A 24,217-nucleotide genomic window follows, 5' to 3' on the forward strand; every position below is an offset into this window, starting at 1 on the left:
TGCAACATCTACACCAAGTAAATCAAGGTTTAGTTACTTTTTAAATAGAAAAAACTCCTAAACCTTATTAATAAAAATACTCTTTGAAGTAGAAAACCTGGCCAAACACTCCAAGAACAATATTTAAGAAATAAAACCAAAATTAAGTGTAAATATAAATAAAACAGCGACGAAAACAGCACAAAAGGACAATAAAAACAGATTTGCTTTCCTCTCGTACCTGATGGACAGCTGGGTTTGACAGACTAAAACTGATTGAGTTCCCCTGGGGATAGTTCCCTATCACCGCCGAGCTGTTTGCTGGGAAGTTAAGCAAGACTCTGATTTAATTAGAAGTCACATTGATGGACAGCATGAAACAGGAGAAAAAAAGGGAAAAAACAACTCCACCATTTTCAGATTCCCATTTATGTATGGAATTCTGGACTAAAGCTGATGAAATTAAAATAGAAAAGTGTAATCATGTCCAAGAAATATAGCCATTATAAGATAGACACAACATGCAGTGCAGCACATGATCCCTGCGTTCATTATGATCGTCTTTATACCAATGTCTTATCAGGAGTCATGTGAATGCCGACCTTTTCCTATAGTACAAGTGTACAAATTGCCTCTTCAGAAAAGAAGAGGACTTGAACTCTAGTGCCACCTATTGGAAATAGGAGACCAAGTGTCTTGCTCAGTGTCTGTGACTGGAGGTGTGGAGGCCTCCAGTGTGTTTTTGTAAAGACATTGACCTGAGCAGGCAAACCCACAGAACTAATGGACTGTTTATTTTTTGTATGTTTTTCACCTTGTGCCGGAGAAGGCTATATTTTGTTTTGCTTTTGCTTATGTGAGTTTATGAAGTTATACTAAACCTGACTGAACATTTTTATGAAAACCGCTTCCTGTGCCGACCTCAACCGCAACTGAGAGAGTACAAACCCATACACCAGAGGTCCCCAATGTTTCTGACCTTCAGAGCCACATTCAGCCACATTCAGCTCTGAGAGAGGGTCGCGAGCCACATTCAGCTCTGAGAGAGGGTCGCGAGCCACATCCAGCTTTGAGAGAGGGTCGCGAGCCACATTCAGATCCTGCCCCCTCACAATAGTGGCAACCAAAGCCCCCATTATAGGCATAATAGTAACCAAAGCTTTTCCACAAAAATCAAATACTCCAAAGCAGTATACAAAGATCCAGGAGTTCCTACAATACCCCAATTCAGTATTCTCCTATAAAGCACTCCCAAGTCACTGTCACATCCAGCTTCAAACATCTCCTCTGACAGGTGGTGTCATCTTGTCTCCAGCGTACCATACTTAATTCATCTCAAAACCTTCTTCTCCACTAGATTTCTAAAACTTAACATGGACAAAACAGGATTCATCATCTTTCCCCCATCTCACATGACCTCCCCAACGAACCTATCCATTACAGTAAACGGCTGCCCACTCTCCCCAGTCCCACAAGCTCGCTGTCTTGGGGTAATCCTTGACACTGATCTCTCCTTCAAACCACATATCCAAACCCTTTCCACTTCCTGCCACCTCCAACTCAAAAATATTTCACGGATCCGTACATTCCTAAACCAAGAATCTGCAAAAACCCTAGTCCATGCCCTCATCATCTCCCGCCTCGACTACTGTAACCTCCTGCTCTGTGGCCTCCCCTCTAATACTCTCACACCCCTCCAATCTATTCTAAACTCCGCTGCCCGACTAATCCACCTGTCCCCCCACTATTCCCTGACCTCTCCTCTCTGTCAATACCTTCACTGGCTCCCCATTACCCAGAGACTCCAGTATAAAAGCCTAACCATGACATACAAAGCCATCCACAACCTGTCTCCTCCATACATCTGTGACCTTGTCTCCCGGTACTTTCCTGCACGCAACCTCCGATCCTCACATGATCTCCTTCTCTACTCACCTGTTATCTCCTCTTCCCACAATCGCATACAAGATTTCTCTCGTGCATCCCCCTACTCTGGAACTCTCTACCACAACATATCAGACTCTCGCCTACCATCGAAACCTTCAAAAAGAACCTGAAGACCCACCTCTTCCAACAAGCCTACAACCTGCAGTAACCACCGATTGACCAAACCGCTGCACGACCAGCTCTACCCTCACCTACTGTATTCTTACCCATCCCTTGTAGACTGTGAGCCCTCGCGGGCAGGGTCCTCTCTCCTCCCGTACCAGTTGTGACTTCTATTGTTCAAGATTATTGTACTTGTTTTTATTATGTATACCCCTCCTCACATGTAAAGCGCCATGGAATAAATGGCGCTATAATAATAAATAATAATAATCCCTAACACCAGTATATGTGCATCCAGATCTGCTCTTCTGTGCAGGGCTGCTCACAAAATTCACCATTTTCAGATGTGCTCTTCATACCTGTTTGATAGAACTGGAGCTAATGCACCAAGCTGACAGACAGCCGCGAGCCACAATTCATAGAACCCCGAGCCACAATTCATAGAACCCCGAGCCACATGTGGCTCCCGAGCTACAGGTTGGGGACTCCTGCCCTACACTCTCCACAAGGAGAAACAATACTTCTTAGATCCTATATAGAACACGTAAAAGTTAAAGCATAGAGTTACCCTTAGGCCGGGGTCACACTTGCTAGTGCAATTTGAGAAACTCGCACGAGTCTCTCGTCTCAATCTCGGGACCAGAGAGTGCGGCTGCATGTATTTCTATGCTGCCGAACGCTTCGGTCTCGAGCGTCGGTGGCAGTGACTGGTATTGAGGGGAGAGACTCGTGCTAGTTTCTTGCATTGCACTCGCAAGTGTGACCCCGGCCTTTCAAGATCTTGCATGAAAACTGCAAAGTGATCAATTTCCTAATTTTATGTCATTATCAAAATGACTCAGACCACTATAATAAGGCAGATAGGAATTTACAAATTCTTCATTTTAGCCCCGGAAAACTGTCAGCCGAATAAAAACAGCCGATCCTGATACTATTCTAAACACAACACATAAATCTCATTTAATCCACATAAACTTATTTTCTGCCTATTACTTCTTGCTGAGATACAGTTCGATAGCCAAGCAACAGATCTGAGGAAAGGAGACGTGATGAAAGAGAATATGGATGCTGGATTTTACAACTCAAGGTTTGTGTATAGTCTGTAACCATGGAGACACATTTGTCTGTTTAGGACTAGTAATGAGCGAACGTGCTCGGATAAGGTGTTACCTGAGCCTGCTCGTGTGCTAACCGAGTGTCTTCTGCGTGCTCGAATACCATGTTCGAAACACTCGAAAACAGCAGGATATTTTTATTCATTGACTATCTGCTTCTTTCTTTTATATGCTTCGGAGAAGTCAAAAAATTTTGTTCGTGATCTTGGACAAAGACCCTTGTATCAAAATTCGACATGTCACCACGATTTTCTAAGGAGCTCTCGGTCCGTGAAAAATTTCAGACATGTGAATGGTCCCATAAACTGTGAGTACGAGAGCTGTCCATGAAAAACGCTGATAGCTCTTGTATGTGAAAAACAGATGTCTGAATGAGGCCGCCCAAAATCGGGTTCAGATGAGTATATGAAATCCCAACCAAAAACAACTAGGGGATTTTCTTCATATTATCTTCCTTATTTAATTAGTGAGTCTATTTTTTACATCGGTATGACATCAGTAAGGGATCTGTTCTTTACATTAATGTTTAAAAAAATGTATAAGACCAAATACAGTTTTCTATGTTAATAATTGCAATGTAGACATAGAAAATGTAAGGGATGAGAGTGTTTTTGTTCACCTGTAGATTTAAAAAGAAGAATATCATCCAAAATACAGATGAGACTAGTACATGATGCAATTTGACTTTTTTCTCGGATACTCAGTCAGCACACATGTTTAATGCACTCATCTGAACGGACCCTAAAATACATCTCTCAGCCCTTCTAACAACATTTCTTATAAATTAACAATTCTGAAGCATCTTTCTTACAAATCTGTGTCATTCCTGTAAGTCCTCTTGGAGATGTGAGAATGAACTCACAACTGGGTGTGACGTTAACTCATTTGGAATGTCTCTGAACATTCGGAAACTTTGCCATGAGTGCTGACAGCGTGGAGCATCCTGTATTCATAGGAGAATGGTAAGGCCAACATGATCATGTGGAATAAAGTCCCCTGTATATGTTAGACTAAAGTTGGCCGAATCTGCCAATATTAGTTGGGTCAGCTTGAGGTATAATGTCCAAGGAGGCCAAATTTTCCACCGACAGATGATGATGTTGTGAGAAGTATCTGGCATGTTGGATTCCCAAGTGGCAAAATTGTTTTGTTTGTGGTGAGATAAGAGAGTCCGGTAGCGGCTTTCTCACTTTCTCATAGAGAACACAGACATGCTCTACCAAGCGGAGAGCTCCGTTATATGGTGGAGTTGAGGTAGAGAGCTGATGGTTTTTATCAGGAACAAAGATAATTTTAATCAATAGATCTTGGAATAAATAATTTCCACAATTGGATGTGCTTAAAAAAAAATGTTCCTGTGCTGAGATAATCTTATAAATGTTCCCCTTCCATGTATTTTGTCTGACCGTACAGGAATATGGTCTGATCATACCACAGCTCCTTGGCAGAGGAGGAGGCAAAAGAGTATACAGACAAGATAATGGACATTGCAGAGTCACTCTGCTCTGGCCTCCTTTTTATTACCCCTGATCTAACTCTGACCTCAACGCCCCTATTATATTTTATTACTAATCTTTAAATGAAAAGATCACACAAATAACATGGAATGAATTGCCTTATTAAACATACAACATATAGATAAATTCCATATTAATTGACCATAGGAAGGGAAATGGTCCTTGAAGCCCCACATATTGTTTTGGTGGGCCCAACAAATTTATAAATAACCAGGATGTCTTACCCCTAGATGATTAAATACCTGCTCAGAGGCACCAACTTTTAAACACAAATAGGCATATTTGCCATAACTTGATAACTGCAGGCCCATTCGAAACCGCCTTTACGCAGACATTTCGCTATCCGCCTTCACTTTAAAATCCACCAGTGAAATGCAGAGCCTTGCAAGCTCTCCCATCCATCCACTGTGAACCACATCACCAATTTTGAGGACCTCCCCACTCTGCCCCCACTGCTGTGACAATAAGCTACAATTTTCAAGGCCAATATACCACTCCATCCTTACTTAAAATCCACACAATTTTTTTTATTTTGGCTAACCAAGGGAGTTTGAGTGGTATTTTAATGGGTCAGCTCAACCTAAAATGGATGCCCTGGTCTAAAAGTTCCTAACTTGTATATCTCCCTCCAGCTTTTAAGACCTCCTCCTTTCTTGACATCGTAAACCAACCCATCCCCACATGTAAGCTCTCATTCCTTAACATGCAATGCCTTGTAGTATACTTTCTTTTGCTTCCTCCACTGCCCAGGAGATGTGGTATGATCAGACCATGTTCCAGCCTGGTCAAACACAGCCATTACACAGTACACAGCAGCGGCACATTTATAAGATTATCTCAGCACAGGAACATTATTTTTTTTACACATTCAATTGTGGAACTTATTATTATTCCAAGATCTATTAAATAAAATGTACTTTGTGGGAAAATGCCTTTAATGATCAACTATCTTATGTGTGTAGGGGGGGATTTAACAACGGAACAGCCAAACGCAGAGTTCCAAGAAAATATGCTTGAATTTTTCAATTTTTGCATTTAATTTATTCAGATAAGTAAGAGACAATTGTGGTGTGTGAATATAATACTTGCTTCAGACAATCATAACCCTATTAAATGCTCATTAGGGCTAATTATATAAATCATTTCTAGCAGCAGATTTCCATATATAAATATAATTTGGCTTTTTGACAGATGATTTCTCTTGAATAGAAGCCTTCTTGCTCTTTTTTGCCTACACCAATAGAGGAGCTCCAAGAGTTCTGCAGCTGCAGACGAGATATATAATTAGTACACAAATAGTTATGGTAGGTTTACTATTGTTCTCAGAATTGTAGCTTCTGTACTTCTCTGGCGGCTTTACAACTATCGAGCAAAAGTGACGGTATGTAAAAAATGAAAGGAGCCTTGCCTGGTTGACAGTAAACAATTTTATCTTTAAGATAAACTCCGTTGCACACAAAAGGACATAATTACTATAATTCCTAAGATGATGGAGAAACTCTGCCTGAACAGGAACATAGAGTGTGAATTGTAATTCTATAGAACGGATGCCGATACACCCACCTGTCAGAAACAGACTGGATTTTGTTAAAGCGGTAAGAACCTATGAATACATTAGGGAATCTATGCTACTATAGTAGAACATCTCATGTGTATATCATCATGATGACATAGTTGGAAAATCTACTTACACGTCATAACTGTTTGTAAATGTGACATCTAATGTATATACTTAAAAAGAACCTGTCAAATTAAAAGTGTATACACCTGATGAAGGCTATATTAGCTGAAACGTATTGTGTTTGCCATGTTTTATGGTTGGTAGCTTTGGTATTTTCTCAATAACTGTCAGGACTCAAACCTAGCAGGTCTTGCGCATCAGGCGACAGCTCTTCCTCTGAGCTATTCTTCTCCCTGGACAGTTCCAAAGCTAATGCAGATACTAGTTCCTGTGTTGTTCCTGGTTGTCTCCTCCTTGAGTTCCTGATTGTCTCCACAATGATTTAACACACTATTTAAATCTGGAATTGCTGTCCCTTCCTTGCAAGATTATTTAGCCACCAGCCTCTAGTCAAGTTTCCTTTCACCTGCTCTTTCATTCTAAGATTATGCTGCTGCTTCCATGTATCAACTCCTTGGCTATCCATGACTATGCTGCATGTTGCCTCTTTAAACTACACTGCTGCTCCTGTGTACTGATTCTTTGGCTATCACTGACTATGTTACGTGCTGCTCCTTTAAACTACATTGCTGCTCCTGTGTACCAACTCCTTGGCTATCCCTGACTATGCTACCTGCCAATGCTGCCGTTAGTGGTTGCAATGCCAGTACTCCAACCCTGGTCACTCCATAACAATACAGCTTCAACAAAAAATCTTTTCAACCGTTTTTTTTTATATCAAATATATATTTTTTTTTAATCCATGATGACGCTCTGTTGATTCCTCTTGGAATTTCTTTCATCTAGATGGAAGTGCCTTCCAGGATTCTCCATCCATAAAAATTAGAAATGTAGTCATCATCTAAAAAACTAAGAGGAGCTAAGCAGATTGATAAATAAGATGACTGAAACAGGTTCAGTATCATTTACATTCTATTCATTTAAATCCCTACTCTTTTTAGTCTTAGGAGTCCAGTGGGTGTCAATTATGAATAAGACAGCCCACTGCATCCCTAAGCATTTAGACAAATTAATTACAAGTTTCACTGAAACTTTTTCTGAAAACCTAGATATCGATCTGTTCCAATCCTCCTAATCTTTAATATGGACTCAGCATCCGTCGTCTGTGGGTGGGGCTTTATGTGGTGTTCTGATTAGCTATTCACCAGTATGGCTCCCGACTTGTCTGCATAGAGTGCATTATAAGAGACTTTGAGGGGCTCTTCTTTTATTTCAATGATATCTCTTCAAACGCTTTTGCACCTACAATTTATAGTGTGAAAATGGTAGCCAGTCCCAAGCTCTGCTACTGAGTCAATCTACCTGCAGCCAAAAGTGAAAAAAGATTTTTCAGCTCACCCTTAGTGACCAAAACTGAGTTAAAGAACACACCAAGTGTTCGATACGTGTCCAGTTTTCTCCCTCGCACATTCCATATCCCACTATACTACTAAGATGTCTCAACTATTGCCTCTATTTTATTGACTCTAATAAATAAATACATTTTGTTTTACCAAAGCTGGATCCTTTCTATTATGTGCACCAATCTACCTGCAGCCCGTTCACAGCAGGGCTCCTTTATTCATATGCATTAAATAGGGACACATAATAATACTCTCCATAAATCTCAGCTTGTTAATGTTTTTGCTTTTGCATTTCCCAGTGACAGAGTAGAAAACAAACCATAAAGTAAGTACAGACAGGAAAAAGTAATAAAGATAGGTAACAGACTTACCAACAGTCAATGTAAGTCAGAAGCAAATATACAAATGCAATACATCACTACGCCATTACGATAACTGAATATTCATATATACAGTATATTCATTGCGCGCATACACACATTGGATATAGAGACTAATAGAGGTTCCTTTCTCCAAATCTTGCTCTATATATAAAGGATAAGATACATCATACAACGTTTTTTTAAGTCACTTTTCTTTTTTTCTCTTTTGTTATTCTTTGACTTTTTTCTGCATCAAATTCTTTAAAAAGGGCTTGTGAATTTCATGCAAAATTGAAAATCCTCTTTATTTTTGTCCTTATCAGTTATCAAATTTTATGACCTTTTAACACAAAAAGTCACATGTTTTATTAAGCACCCCTTGGAAGCAGCCATACCTGAAACGCGCGTCGAGGTTGTTCTCTTGTTTGACTTTCACTTTGAGATTGCCTTTATATTTATGGGCTCTGTAGGGTCAGTGTGTTCACTTTGATATTAGGACTTGCTCCACTATTTATTTTTGGCTAGATCTTGTTAGTATTGAAGGGATTTACGCTGTCCCTATATGTATTATGCTTTATAACTAATGTGTTGCATGAAGTCTGTCCTATATGTGAAACACTTGGTGCTCTGTCTCGTTAGACTAACTTTATGGGATATTAATTATTATTTCCTTAATATCAATAAGGAGCTATTAATCTAGATATACTCAATCATGAGTTCAATAATGAGTATATGATACAAGAACTTCTGTATACAGTATATCAATGCATATTTCCATTTAATGTATTTCTCAGTATCTCTTTATGTATCTGAATATTAATTTGTCAATTTACAGATATTGTTCACATATTTATATTTTTGTAAATATCATCTATGAGACATAATAATTTTTGTTGATATAATCAACTTGTCCTAATCATAGCTTATGAATATCAGTACCCTCGGTGAAGTCAACCCCTGTAATAACATCTCAGCTCAACCAAGTTTTCTGTAGGTTATGTTTTATTAAATTTTGCAAACTTTGCTTAAAAATTCCAGACATACAAAAAAGCATACTTTAAAAAAGGCACAAATTAATAAAACGAATAAGGTATATGTGCGTCTTTGTGCTGCTTCACAGGCAGCTTTGCCATCAATTTTTTCCTGCGTATTCACAGCCAGTGTCTTTTCTCTATACTATTCACAATATTGGTGAGTGGCTTCCGAGCAGAAACCACCCTGTGAATGAACATAATTGGTCCCTTTACTGACAAATGAGGGTGGAAAAAAGGTTTCAAAATGCTCAACATACCATTTTGGAATTCATTATAGCCCCAGCCCCCTGAGGAAGCCTGTTAAGGCGAAACTTGTTTGGGAAGCTATGAATAATTTTTAGCTGCCTGAATGATTCTGATAGGTACAATAACATTGATAATCATCTGTTGTTTATGATATGATCATGGACTGCAACCGTGATAGATCAGTATGAAAGAGCTATTACACTAGTGAGGAACCCTATAGAGAGGTTTGAATAAAATATAATATAGGATCATTCTATTTTTCAAAGCTGGTCATCTTGCATCACTCAGCTTGGCACATCACCCCCTAAGCAATAAATCCTATTGGCAGGTGATTGGTGTTAAAATCATCCCCAGAATGGTTTGTTGCCTGTTTTAGCTTTTTTTTATATATATAAAGTCAAGGTTCCATTTGAGAATTCTCTGACCTTTTGTCTGAGAATTGATAGAACATATGCATTGAAAGCTTCTCCAATCATTTCTGACCAAATTAAGGAAACAGGAAAAATGTATGGATCCTGCCCATTGTAATCTATGAATACCTATTTGGACAGCCTCTTTTAATATTGCAATGAGCTCTTTTAAAAGTTGATCATAGGACTTGCTGTTTAATGTTAGCTTTAATGTTAATTTCACCTGCCCCAAAAATATCCTAACACACTGGTACTACAGATGTGTCTTTCCTTTTTATTTGCTCTTTCCTCAATCTGCAGATTTGTGACAAGAGATAAGTACTTTACTTAAAATAAAAAAAATAAAAAACTTTGTGATACTCTGTCAGGAGAAGTTTGTTATCTGTCTATGTGTGGTCACCCAAAATATGGTGGAAAATAAGTATTTGCTTACCTAAAAACATGCAAGATTTCTGGCTCTCACAGACTTGTAACTTCTTCTTTAAGAAGCTCTTCTGTCCTCCAATCATTACTTGTAGTAATGGCACCTGTTTAAACTTGTTATCAGTATAAAAGACAACTGTCCACAACCTCAGTCACACTCCAAACTCTACTATGGTGGAGACCAAAGAGCTGTCGAAGGACACCAGAAACAAAATTGTAGCCCTGCACCAGGCTGGCAAGACAGCATCTTCAATAGGCAAGCAGCTTGTTGTAATTAAATCAACTGTGGGAGCAATATTAAGAAAATGGAAGACATACAAGACCACTTATAATCTCCCTCGATCTGGGGCTCCACACAAGATCTCACCCTGTGGGGTCAAAGTGATCACAAGAACGGTGAGCAAAAATCCAAGAACCACACGGGGGGACCTAGTGAATGACCTGCATAGAGCTGGGACCACCGTAACAAAAGCTACCATCAGTAACACACTAATCTGTCAGGGATCCTGCAGTGCCAGACGTGTCCCCCTGCTTAAAACAGTACATGTCTAGGCCCATCTGAAGTTTGCTATAGAGCATTTGGATTATCCAGACGCATATTGGGAGAATGTCATATGGTCTGATGTAACCAAAATAGTACTGTTTGGTATAAACTAAACTCATTGTGTTTGAAGGAGACAGAATGCTGAGTTGCATCCAAAGAACACCATACCTATTGTGAAGCATGGCAGTGGCAACATCATGCTTTGAGGCTGTTTCTCTGTAAAGGGACCAGGATGACTGATCCATGTACATGAAAGAATGAATGGGGCCGTGTATCGTGAGATTTTGAGTGCAAACCTCCTTCCGTCAGAAAGGGCATTGAAGATGAACTGTGGATGGGTCTTTCAGCATGATAATGATCCCAAACACACCGCTAGGGCAACGAAGGAGTAGCTTCATAAGAAGAATATGAAGGTCCTGGAGTGGCCTAGCCAGTCTCAAGATCTCAACCCCATAGAAAACCTTTGGAGGGAGTTGAAAGTCTGTGTTGCCCAGCAACAGGCCCAAAACATGACTGCGCTAGAGGAGATCTGCATGGAGGAATGGGCCAACATACCACCAACACTGTGTGCCAACCTTGTAAAGACTTACAGAAGACTTTTGACCACTGTCACTGCCAGAAAAGGATATATAACAAAATATTGACGTGAACTTTTGTTAATGACCAAATACATATTTTCCACCATAATCAGCAAACTAAATCTTGCAAATCAGACAAGGTGATTTTCTGGACTTGTTTTCTCATTTTGACTCTCATAGTTGTGGTCTACCTATGATGTCAATTACCGGCCTCTCTCATCTTTTTAAGTGGGAGAACTTTGCACAATTGGCGATACCTACTGGTTCATTGAAATCCTTAATTTTTCAATAAATCTTCCCACTTTCAGTTTTCCCAAAGGATGATGGGAAAAACAACAATATTGGTAAAATTATTACGAAAATTTATGGTAGATCATGCCCTAGGGAAATTGTAAAAGGTAGAATAAAATCAAAATTTTATGCTATGACCAATAATAATTACTTCCATTGACAAATACAGCTGTGTAATGAGGCACCGTTTTTTAAAGAGAGAAATTATTTGGAAGAGTTTACAACTTGGCTTTAAATCCTTAATGATGAAGCAGCATCACACTGCTCTGAGTAATTACAAGCTCCAGATGTAATGTAACGTGAGTTATTGTACAAACGATGAGGCTAATGGTTCCGCCTTTGCCACCCGTCAAAATGTTCCATTCAGCGGCCGCCACTCATTTCCGACAGTGGTTTCCAATAATGAAATGCGACAAACCGGCGCTAGCGGCATGTAAATACAATACAATAAATCAAGCTCAGTGTGCACTGCCACATAGAGCACTCAATGAGACAACGTAGACAACGCGTAGAGTGTTTCTACCTGATCTTTATTTCCCGTCATTGAAAATGAAGGTCTTGTAGGACATTATCTCTACTCTTCAGTGAAAATGATAAATCGCTGACTGATTAAATCCGTTTTAATCTCGCTATAATGTAACATTATTGGAGTGCCAGATTCTGTAGCTAAGCAGTAGGGAAGCAGAACAGATGTCTTTGACATGATCGAGTATAGATGGGGTGAACCTTGCAATAGTGAAGATGTTTAACTCTATGTTCATATTAATAGACATCATATGATGCATAACTTTACTTAGGACCCCTCCTCAATAACACAAACACATTTGTTCTATATAGAACATTCGAGAATGCGACGATGGATAGGCAAAGATCTCCAAACTGACTCAAACCCCCAAAAAATAATTTTTATCACATTTGGTCAAATCTTCAAAGGGGTTTCCAGTTTGGCAAATCCCCTGTACCCCAGCCTCAGTTTCATCTAGAAATAATAATAATAATAATAATATTATATATATATATATATATATATATATATATATATGTGTATATATATATATATATATATATATATATATATATATATATATATATATATATATATATATATATATATATATATATATATATACATATATATATATATATACACACACACACAAGTTTTCTTTGTACTGGTCATATAATGCCGATCCAGACCCTGTGGCTTGATAGTTGAACTGGTTATGCTCTTTGCATTTCCCTGCTCGGTACCGTATACAGGTCTAACACCGATGGGTTTTATCACACTGTTGTTTATCTTTCTCGCATATATAGCACCATCATATTTCATATATCTTCTGTCACCATTGGGGCTCACAATCTAAATTCCCTATCAGTACGACTTTGGAGTGTGGGAGGAGACCGGAGAACCAGGAGGAAACTCACGCAAACACGGGGAGAATATACACTATATATATATATATATATATATATATATATATATATATATATATATATTTACAGTATTGCCGTTCTTGCCGCTGAGCAGAATATAGAGTAAAATTCCTTTTTTGGGAAAAAGTAAAAATAGTTAACTTTCTTTGACAGCCTTTTTAGAGCAGACTGCTGAAATGCTGAACCTAGCAAAGCACCTCAAGAAAGTGTTCCTAAAGTATTGCAATTCCAGTACAAGATTATAGCTTCCACAACCCAGCCGTATATCATCCATATTTCTAACTTGTCAACCTTGTCACTTGTCACATAACCAGAAATTGTGATATATTTACAAGAAAATGGTATCTGTTTTAAGTTTAAGCTGCTGAGAAGACCTCTGGGGAAAGCCAAGGATGAAGCTGAATAATCATATAAGGATCACTATCAAGCACTGTATATACTGTAATACTGTATGATCATGGAACAGAAATTAATTTTTCCCTCAATTCCAAAAATTCTCAGTTTTGAGGATGATTATGGTAAAAAACACCGATAGGTTCAATCAATCATTGCAATGATCTACACTACGAAGAGAGACAACGTCAAAAGCCGTAGAGGTCTCAATATGATTAAACCAATTCTTTCAATCTTACAAATAGTAAGAATTTGGCTGTTGGTCACATGATTGTCTGGTCCCACTTTTGAGACTCAGAGAATAATTGGGCGTGAAGTTTGATTATCATCAGAATCAATCCAATATCTATGACGGTTTTACTTCTTACTAAAATAGCCATCCTCCAGAATTTACAAAAGTGTCTCTAAGGTCCCTGAAAGTTTGTTACGGCGCCAGTACCGGTGGTGAATAATGGTCCAGCGTTTCTGTCTTCGATTAGGGATTAGAAAAGTCTTGAAATAAAAAAGTTTTGCAAAGGGTGAAAGACAATATTTGCGCTATGGTGATTATTAAATGAGCTTAAATTAGCAATAAACTTGGAATTGGAAATGTGCCACCATCGTCAATCATAAGCTCCAGTCTTGGATCATCATTATTCTGATACTGGCAGTCTTTTCTATATTGGACCAAGAGCTTTCTGTGAAATGTAATAATAATTATTTCATTAGCTAAGTCAGCGCCCTCCATCACAGTCAGACAGAGAAATGGACTGGCTTAGCTAATGATGTGAGCCGCCCCCCTTCATATACCGTTATGGCGAGAAAGACAGAAATTAAAGAGGCCTCTCAGGGATCCAGGATATAAGTTTTTAACTGAAGATTGTTTCATAGTTCAAATGTAAAGTATATTAGTAAGTTGAACGTTTGATCGACACCCCCTATTGAAAGAATAGCGGGTAACTTCCCGATTGCTGTGGTCTGACTGCTGGAACCTCAACCGATCCCGAGAACGAGGCTCTAAAGAACTCTAAAGAACTGAATCTAAATGGAGCGGAGATCGAGAACTCAGTCGACTGCTGCCGCATCTTCTTTCAGAAAAAGATTTTCTATGATGAGACAATACCTTTAAAGTTGCCCCAATTACAGGTGTAGTAGAGTCTCCACAGGTAAAAAACAAAAGCAAAACTCACAAAAAATGTACATGCTCTGTCTACCATGTAAAAAGATGGACATGTTGTTCTGGTCCCCCTTCAATAATCAAGTTTAATGTTATGAGGAGTAATGTGAAATGTGCTGTATAATGTGAATTGTGAGATACATTAAATGTGTTAGTAATATTTGTAGTGTGTGTGGTTTAACAGTAGGGAAAGTGAGAGTTAATGTTTGGGACTAGCCCAGAGTGGGAGAGGCTTGGTTGTAGTGAAAGTGACAATTTCCTGTTAGGAAGTCAGAGAGAGCCTGGATTGCATAGTGAAAGACCATGAGGTCCAACGTGATCAGTGCCGCATTCTGGGTTATTCCTAAGTAAGAGGAAACCGAAAGGAATAGATAGCAAGATCTGGAGCAGAAGTGACTAAGAGACAGAGTAATCATTTGGAGATGGGACACTTAGCAGAAAGGCCTAGAGTTTACAGTTCACAAGATAACGACAGACAGTACTAAGTATGTGAGACAAATAGACTGTTCCAGGCGGTAGTTTCAGAGCAGCAGAGAGCTTGAAGCTAAGACCGGCCATGCTGGCACCCTAAGGGGAAAGAAGACACGGAACAAGTAAATTGCTAGCAGGACCGTCAGGTCGATCTGGGTTGTGGATAAGTGGTGAGAAACAGTGGAAACAGTGGACTACTGGTAAGAGTAAAGAGGCAAAGTAAAGATATACTACAAGACAGTAAATAGGAAGGAATCTGTGTGTGGAAAATGCTTCGCGTTGTAAAGGAAACACTCATAAGATTGTGTACTCACTATCTGTTTTATGTTCTCTACCAAGTTTCCGTTCAGTAAAAAGTTTTTTTCAAATGAAAAGAAATGACTAACATCTGGTCTTGGCAAACCAGCAACATCGTTTACATTCGACCTGCACAGGCATAGTGCCCTCACAGCACAAGTCCACACACCCAACCAGGTCCTCAACTCTCAGGTAACGTGCAGAGGAGCAACAGACGACCACCTGGCCACAGCTCCCGCTCCGTGCCAAATTACACACCACACCACATGTCTACGGCCACCCCAGAAAAACGTAATGATGTCTGTTTCTGAAGCGATGCAGAATTGTTAGTGTCTATATCCAATACAGAGGAACTAATAACTAATGAAGAAAATACATCTCCCAGTCCACAAATTAGGGGAATATTGAAATCTCAGAGCAATTTGTCTCAGATATTAGGAAATAATAAACCTAATGAAAATTGAACAAAAAAAATGTTTTATGACCATAGAGGACGCCGTCAACATAAAATTATAAATATAACAGTGGACAACGAAGTCTATTGAGCCGGAGGCAGCGGACAGGGGCCATGACACTTGCAAATAATTACTTATTTATAATGTTACTGTAGGATTTTCTGTACAAAAGGTGAGGCAGTGTTTTTTGTAAAGAAGGAGCATAGTCACATCAGTTCAGCAGAGTTATGGTAATTTATGTATATTTATGTATTACTGTCTTCGAGCGATTGATAGCCTTTACCATGTCAGTGGCACATGAGCTCTTCCATGGTGAAGCATGACTTATAAATGTTGTATCTGTTGGCTTGAATGTCACATGCGCCAAAGTTTTGTGCATTGCATTGAGGAACATGGAGATTAGAACATGCACAAAGTCTGATTCATCTGTTTTTTTTTTAAAGTCATTTTTCTTATTTTTCTCTAGCACCATTTGTTGATCATTTTTGCACCAAATTTTTCATAATGTTACACATGGTACATGAATTTTGCTAAAAAGAATTCTCTTTATTTTTGTCTTAAACCTTTTTTGTAACTTTTTATGAAAAAAAAAAGTATTTTCACCAATTTGATGTAGAAATCATCTGAAAACTGGAAATCCCCAAACCCTGCTCACAGTGATGAAAATATATAGAAAATAGACTAAAAATGTGCAAATTAAAAGAAGGAAAAACATTGAACCCAACATTTTATCCTATTGCTACTTTTTACATTTATTTTTATTTAATTTTACATTTTATTATATTGTTACTTTTTTATTTTATATTTTTCCCCTTAAAGTTTTCTAATTGTAGATTCATCGACAGCATTCAAAAAAATTGTTGTATGCTCCATTAATCTACAGCATTATAAGATTAATACAGGGGTATTGATTCTTGGGGTGACTATAATACGCCTTCGTGCTGGTGTAAACACCCTGTGCAGATATAGGGTGGGAGGAAGGAAGTTTAAAAGCCCACTCGTGCCTTAAAGGGGTTTTCCAGAAATGAATGACCTGTCCTCTTGATAGGGCAAAAATATCTGATCGGAGGTGGTCTGGCACCCCCCCCCCATGATCAGTTATTATCAAATCTAGTGGTGGCCAGATCTAAAGATTAAGTGAAGTTGAGCTACTCAGCTCCGTTCACTGGATAGTACCCATTGCCGAGAGCTGCGTCTTAGATCCTAATAATAGGCTGAGAGTAAATATGTTTTTAATAGGGAGAGTGGAGGAGCCACTGCCAGATACCGCTTATCTTAGCTGAAAACAGAGGGTTTAGTCAGGAGGCCACTGTTCACATCAGATGATTGACAGGTTTTTCCACCTTTCGGTTAATACGTATGGAGCCCTTAAAGTGACCTTCCAACTCCTGAACCTATATGTTACTGTACATATTCCATGTATAGTCACTGTACCTGGTGTCCTCCATTCTGTTGCCATTGCCCCCTTTTGTCATATATGTGGCCCGTTCTCTTCTCCAAAGTAGCCTCCACAGAGTTATGGGGGATGGTGTGAAAAGTCGGAACCACTCCCCCCCGCCTTTCCGTTGATGTTGGACAACCGATCCCAGATGATGATGGTCCTGAGTCCATCAACTGGCAGAAAATAGGCAAATAGGCATGAGAATTCAGACTCTCTACTGTACTCCACATCTCTATGCCAGAAAATAGGAAAATAGGAGAACGAGCTGCCAATATGATAGAGGGGGACAGCGATAGTGGAACAGAGGGAATTGGTATGGTGACTATAGATGGAAATATAAAGGCACATTCAAGTTGGAGGTTGAGGGTCACGTTAAGGAACCGTATGGGTGCATGTGTAACCATAAAGATTAAAGCTTTATTTCACTCCAAAAAAACGGGAAGAAACATACAGGAATTAACTATAATATAAATATTTGCACTTCTATGTTTTGGACCAACTCCTTATTTTGGCTCATAAAAATTGAGGCAAATTACTGACTAAAGTCCACAAGTGCGAATGTACTCCCATTCCTGAGGAAACCAGTGCAAATTGTAAAGAAGTATTTAAAGGGGAATTCCCATCTCCAAGATTCTATCCCAATATGTAGTAGATGTAAAAATAATAATATTTGCAAATACTGTACCTCCAATTAGAAATGTAGTATAGTTCTTCTGATTGGCTATGTCTCTTTCCTCATGTGCAGGGCATTGCAGAAGCTTGGGTATCCAAGATTACGACCACTCATATAGTGACATTTTGTTGTTAGTGGTCGTAACCATGGATACCTAAGCTACTCTAATGCCCTGCATATGGGGTAAGTGACATAGCGAATCAAAAGAACTATACTACATTTCTAATTGGAAGTATTTGCGAATATTATTATTATTACTACACCTACTACATATTGCGATAGGATACTGGAGATAGGAATACGCTTTTAATTCTCTTAATGTAATATTTTTTTCTAAATACTTAAATGCAAAAAAAGAACATCTACCCACTTTGTAACTAATATTTTATTTGTGCTCTAAAAAAGTAAAAGCGTCTCAGCACCTTTCGTCTCCAGATGTCACCACGACTTATCAGTTCTATGTGAACATTTTCCATCATGAGTCTTCTGATTTCATGGTGACCACATGTTCTCCGCTCGGCTACGGAACATTTCTGCAGAAATCTCCATATAACGCGGTAATCTCCGAATTGCAGTTGCTATGGACACTATTTGATGTAAGAATAAGCTGTTTACACCTCCACTTCATGCAAACAGAGCAGATCCACCGGGTTTATGTTAATGGTGACACAAAGAATGGGGAGAAACAATTTATTCCATCTGACCATTCTGCACTTCAACATCTTGCAATTTACCATTTATAATGATAACCAAAATTGAATTATTTCTCCTTAATGTAATGTCCCATGGCCGCCCAACTGTTCACGTTATTGACAACAGATGATATAGACGTTCAATGATTATAGCTCCGCAGCATGCGGGGAAAGAAAGCCTGATGTATTGCAGTCGGGCAGAGAGCCATCGGGAACATAAGACTCGCCTAATGAAAATAGAAGGGATAGACAGATAGATATATAGATAAAAAAATGAATGAGCAGCTGCTATCAAGGGAATGGGGTCTAATTTCTTTAAATATATCAATTCTTTGTAATAACAAAAAAAATGGAAATCTTGAGAAAGATGCAGTGTCTTCAACTGAAACGATGCCACATGGGCCAAAAAAAGGCCAGGTTTTAATTGTACTATATCGGTTGGATTTCTGCTTCCCGTTTTTCATAGATAGATAAAAAACAGTGGTGTAACTTAAAGATCAAGGGTCTTTAATAGTATTGGACTTCTTTGATGGGCCAAAGTTACCTTTTGGGTTTTGTTAGGTTCCAGGGCTTGGGTGTGAGGGCAATCCCTGAACATACTATAGTTACACTCCGGATAGATAGATAGATAGATAGATAGATAGATAGATAGATAGAGAGACAGATAATTGTGGAATGATAATGGTTCTGCAAGGCAGCGTGAACATAGGTTGGGGGTCTACAACCACCTTTCATGAAGACTATGACTGTAACTTAGATTACCTGTAAGATACTGAGCTAATAATCTACATGACTCACAATTAGTGAGTTGATAAAGCGGCATGGCAGTGCCGCGAAACGCGCGTCGGGGTTACTATCCGGCTTCCTCCCTCTTCACCCATCCTCCGGTAAGCCTATTTTTACAATATGTTGCGGCGCCCAGGATAATTGTTGGTCTCTCTCCCATGTGGGTACCTGGGGCCATGCTACACAGCACATTCTTTTATAGAGGCTTACCTGGTATATATTTTGTATGGACATTCTCCCACTGATTACTCTCTATTGGGGATGATAAGGGCGAATGTTTTTTTCTGCATTGGATTGGAAAAGATTGTGTAATGTGATATGTTACTGAAAGATGTTTTAATGTTTATATTTGCATTAATAAAGACACTTTTATATATATATATATATATATATATATATATATATATATATATATATATATATATATATATATATATATATATATATATCCCAGTGTATGCTCCTTGTCCTTCTTTTTCCATATGACTCACAATTAGTAGGAATTGCTAGAGATACATGAGGTGGCACCCTATGATGGGATATTGGCAAGCAATGGGCCCATGTTTTATCCTTGCATACATGTGTCATATTGATTATTTATATAGGAACACTTTCAGAATTACGGTAAATTTTCTTTCACACAGGATAGCATAGTCAGCACTTAAAATGGAAATAATTTCTTCAGAGAGGAAGAGGACTTGAACTGTAGTGACGCCTATTAGATGGAGCAATTCTAAAAGTCAATAGTGACCATTTAACAAGCCTTGCCACATGACTTAAGATAAGAAACCAAACTAGACATATTTTTTGCCAGACACGTGTTTCGGAATGTTTTCTCCCATCAGCATAAAACAAGAGGCCCTATAACAGGCCTCTCACCCAGACAAATCAGATCTCCTGCTTTGCACCCATGAGCGGCAAGCACCACAAAACAGGTGTCTGCAAACTGAGTTTTTGGTTTGGCTTTTTATCCTAAGTTATGAGACAAGGATCCTTAGAGGGTCGATATTGACTTTTAATATTGCTACTATTCCAATAGTTGGCGCTTCCTCTATGAAAAGGCTATTTGCATATGCAGCGCCCCAGAGTCCTGGTCGTTGCAGTGCTGTGGCTTCGCCGCTAAGGGGAGCCATGGTACGTTCGATGGCACCGAAGGAGTTCCTCCAATCAGGTATCACAGACACCAATATGTTTCACAGCTGGGCCTCCGGGGGGAGCTAAGGGTGCTATTCATTAGGCCACTCCCCACCATAGTGGGTAAACTGGGGGTCAGGCAGAAAGTTAGAGAGAACGCTGACGGGATTGAACGGAGCAACACCCTGTGGCAGGGGGTGTTGTGAAGGGAGAGACTGTAGGGTCTCTGCCAGGGGTGGGATCCTGGCAGAGGCTTGGCATTGAAAGAACGTAACGGGTCCGCGCAGGCTCCTGGAAGCGGCGGGACTCAAGGAAAGGACTAGAAGCGAGACAGATTGTGCTGAGTGAGAAACGAGATCAAGCAGAAGGAGAATACCAGCAGGGGTTGTGCTGAAAGAGGCAGCACCTTGCTGAGGCACAATACCGGTGGCCGGAACGCCGAGGGAGTGGATTAGAATACAGCTTCAAGCCATACTCCAAACAGTGGCAGGGCAGTCGGTCTCAGGCGGGCTGTCTACCACATATCACCTATGAAGTCTTGGGGGGCAATTGCGGGAGAGGGGCGTCTCTAGGGTCCCGGAAGAACTCCAGGCCTACCTGACAAACGGGTGCCATTCCAACCTGAATACAGGGAAGGGGTGGATTACAGAGGAACATCAAATCGAGTTGTGAGGGAACTTAAGAAACAGACACAACCGTTGTGGGGTCACTTTCCGAGAGCACAGCAGGGAAGGACTACAACACATAGCGCTAAGAAGGAAGGCACAGATTTCCACCTGAGAGGAGAACTCTGGAGGTGCCATTGGACCGGCCGGACTTGCGTAGCCTGGTGAACCGTGTTCTGGACTGAGGACTCAGAGATCTCCAGTAAAGAGGTAAAGAGACTGCAAACTGGTGTCCTCGTTATTTACCGCGACTTACACCCCACAACTGCACCGCTACATCGCTACCATTACTACCACCTATTGCACCGGACGTCCCCCACTGACGGACAGGGCCACGGACCGGGTCTAGCCACCGTGACAACCCCGAGACTGAGAACTAGAGGCCCGGCTCCGGGTACCCCTCGGCCCTGCGGCGGTGTGGGGGCGCTCCAACTTGGCGTCTCGAACAGGATCTACTTAAGCCTGAAGAATCAGGTCATGTGTGCCTAGAGACTGTGATTTGTTGTGCTTGGACTGTACTTTATTGTAAGACTGTGCTGCGCCATTAGCCGCCAAAAGTTCCCGCCAAAAGGCGCCGCCATTGCTACACCCAAGGGGAAGGAGGGCGTGTTATGGGCGGAGATTCCCAGTGTGGCGCGAGAAATGGCTACCGCCCCCTGCACTTCTGGCTGCAGAGGAATGACCTGCCCCAAAGCAGAGGAGAAACACCCCTTGATATGCAACGGCGAGAGGCTGGAGACGGAGAAGCCCGACCTCAGAGAAATGGCGGAGTTAGGTGCATGCACTGCCAGCGACTATCAGGTTGCGATGATGAACGGCGAGTGCCTGAGCGAGGAAGAAGCGGTTCAGGCCTGCCTTTCTTCACCGGAGATAGACCGGAAGCCTGCGGATCCGACAGCGAAGCTACGTCCACCAATCCCGACCTCGGAGTTAGAGGAGGAGGAACCACAGCAAGCGGAGCGGAGTCCGAGCATCCCATTGGAGGAGCCCCGGTCCGGGCTGCAGCAGACTCCAGCGTCCTCGTTAACGGACCAGAGCGACGCCGGTGGAACCACATCAGGCGCAGGTATGGGCGGCGCCCCTACTCCCCTGGACGGTTCTGCTCTCCCGACCGATCCTCCTCACAGCAGTAACCCCGCGTTTACAATCGACCGGGCGGTTCTCACCCCCGGCGCGTTGGGGAAGTTGTTACCACCATTGCCAACCAGGTGGGGAGAGCCCATAGAAATGGACCCAGGAGGGGTGATGTTCCGATGGGATGTTCCCTGGGTCGAGCAGGATGGGATTCCAATGGAAGGTCTCACTATTGCGGTACTTACCTGGGACCAATACAAACAATGCGTGCTCCAGCATTGGGGGCAGCGCACTGAAGTTGAAAAACGGGAACTGCAGGGCAAAAAAATGATCTATGATGGGACGGATGCTGTCAGGCGAGGGACGGTGGCGGCATTCCACCCAAAGAAGGGGTGGGGTTCCATTTGGGAGTCGGGTCTACCTACTGGCATCTTCGTTGCCGGCTACGATGTGGAGACTCCCTGCTGTGATCGAGAAGGTGAACCACTCCGGGAGGGGGATCAGGTGACGTATACCCGTCACTGGAACACACAAGGATGGCGTGCCCGGAAAGTTCAGCGATACGAGTCTGAGAGAATGGCACCTGCGGCCCCAACTGTGGTCAATCCGGGGCTGCCAGACCTTGTTACTGTTTCTACTGTACGCTTTGTAGCAGCTCCTGAACTTGCCGACAGAGTTAGGCTTCAGATTCAGACAGCAGGCGACCAGGTGGTCCCTGCGGAGCTTGTCGCTGGTGTCCGTGCTACAGTGGCCGGGGTTCAGGAACCCAAGCCACCAGAAGAAGAATAAACCTCGATACCATGAAAAATGTAAATAGTTGCTACTTTATTGTTTTAACTGTTCCTGTTGCTGCTAAACCCGCCCAGGGTTAATGGATCCCTCTGTTGACCCGGGATCCCCTTTGTTTGTTGTCCTTTTTCTGAAGTTTTTGCACAAAGTTATACAAACTGCAGTAATCATGGACTGTGCATGATTCGAACTTCCTTTGTAAATAGTTTGCACCTTCTTAAGGGTGCTCCCTACTGGTTTTAGCCAAAGACACTTTGCGAAGATATTTGCCTTATTGGTTTGAGCCAAAGACACTTTGTGAAGATACCTTTTCTACTGGTTCTAGTTAAAGACACTTTGCGAAGATACCATACCGGGACCTTTGCATGGACTGGTAGGCTGAGGAGACGAGCTACCTCAGAAAGACTTGGTCCCCTCTTAAAGGGGATGTGAAGAATTGAACTTGAGAAAGATACTGTTGCAGAACAGTAATGCTATGATGATGCTTTGAAAAGAAATGTAACTGTTTTACATGAAAAGTTATATGTGTTGAATTTGTTGAAATGTGAAATCTAAATAATGTTTTGCAGAAAGGAAAGATGCAGAGAGCCCGTAGGGGTAGAGATAGAGATCTGCATAGCTGAAAGTAAGGAAGTAATGATGAAGGTGAGGATAGAAGGTCAACCCTGCGTCCCCATAGAAAGTTACTTTGTTACTAAGGACAGAAGGCGAACCCGTAGGGGTTAGAGAGTGAGTCCTTAAAGGAGCCGAGTAGAGCTGGCTCAGAGTTCTCTAAAAAGAAAGGAATGTTATGTCTATACTATGTATAGTAGCGAAAGGCAGTAGGCCCTGGCTGAACGGGGCGGTCCTGTAAAAGAAAGGAGAGGCAGTAGGTCTGGTGCCATAGGGACAGGCGGTCCTGCAGGTTCAAAGTAGGAGAATGTGAAGTTACCTTACCCTGTAATGTGATTATAGGAAGGCCTTTGGTAAACTAAGAGTGTATGTTTCTTAAAGGCAATGTTAATTTATTGTTCCAGAATTTGCACTAAGTAGAATACCCGGTTGGGTAACAGGAGTTATGCATAGCCTGTAATTTATAATGTTGACCATGTTTGTAACGTTAAAAGTGTCCTCACCTCCCATAAAGGGAAGCCTGTTCAAGTATGCTTATTGTTTTACACTCAACAAAATTGTATGTCTTTTTGC

General features: G+C 40.9%; 1 protein-coding gene and 1 long non-coding RNA gene across 7 annotated transcripts in view; one reads left to right on the top strand and one right to left on the bottom strand.

Moving 5' to 3' along the window:
* ASTN1 (astrotactin 1) overlaps positions 1–24,217 on the bottom strand; it is a 476,663-nt gene that overhangs the window by 344,469 nt on the left and 107,977 nt on the right. The window lies entirely within an intron of this gene.
* Positions 6,154–24,217, top strand: part of LOC143787479 (uncharacterized) — an 86,933-nt gene continuing 68,869 nt past the window's right edge. The window contains exon 1 of the long non-coding RNA XR_013218379.1: positions 6,154–6,255. This is a non-coding gene — a long non-coding RNA (uncharacterized LOC143787479). The remainder of the gene's footprint in view (positions 6,256–24,217) is intronic.

The sequence above is a fragment of the Ranitomeya variabilis genome, chromosome 8 (assembly GCF_051348905.1).
Source record: "Ranitomeya variabilis isolate aRanVar5 chromosome 8, aRanVar5.hap1, whole genome shotgun sequence".
NCBI lineage: Eukaryota > Metazoa > Chordata > Amphibia > Anura > Dendrobatidae > Ranitomeya > Ranitomeya variabilis.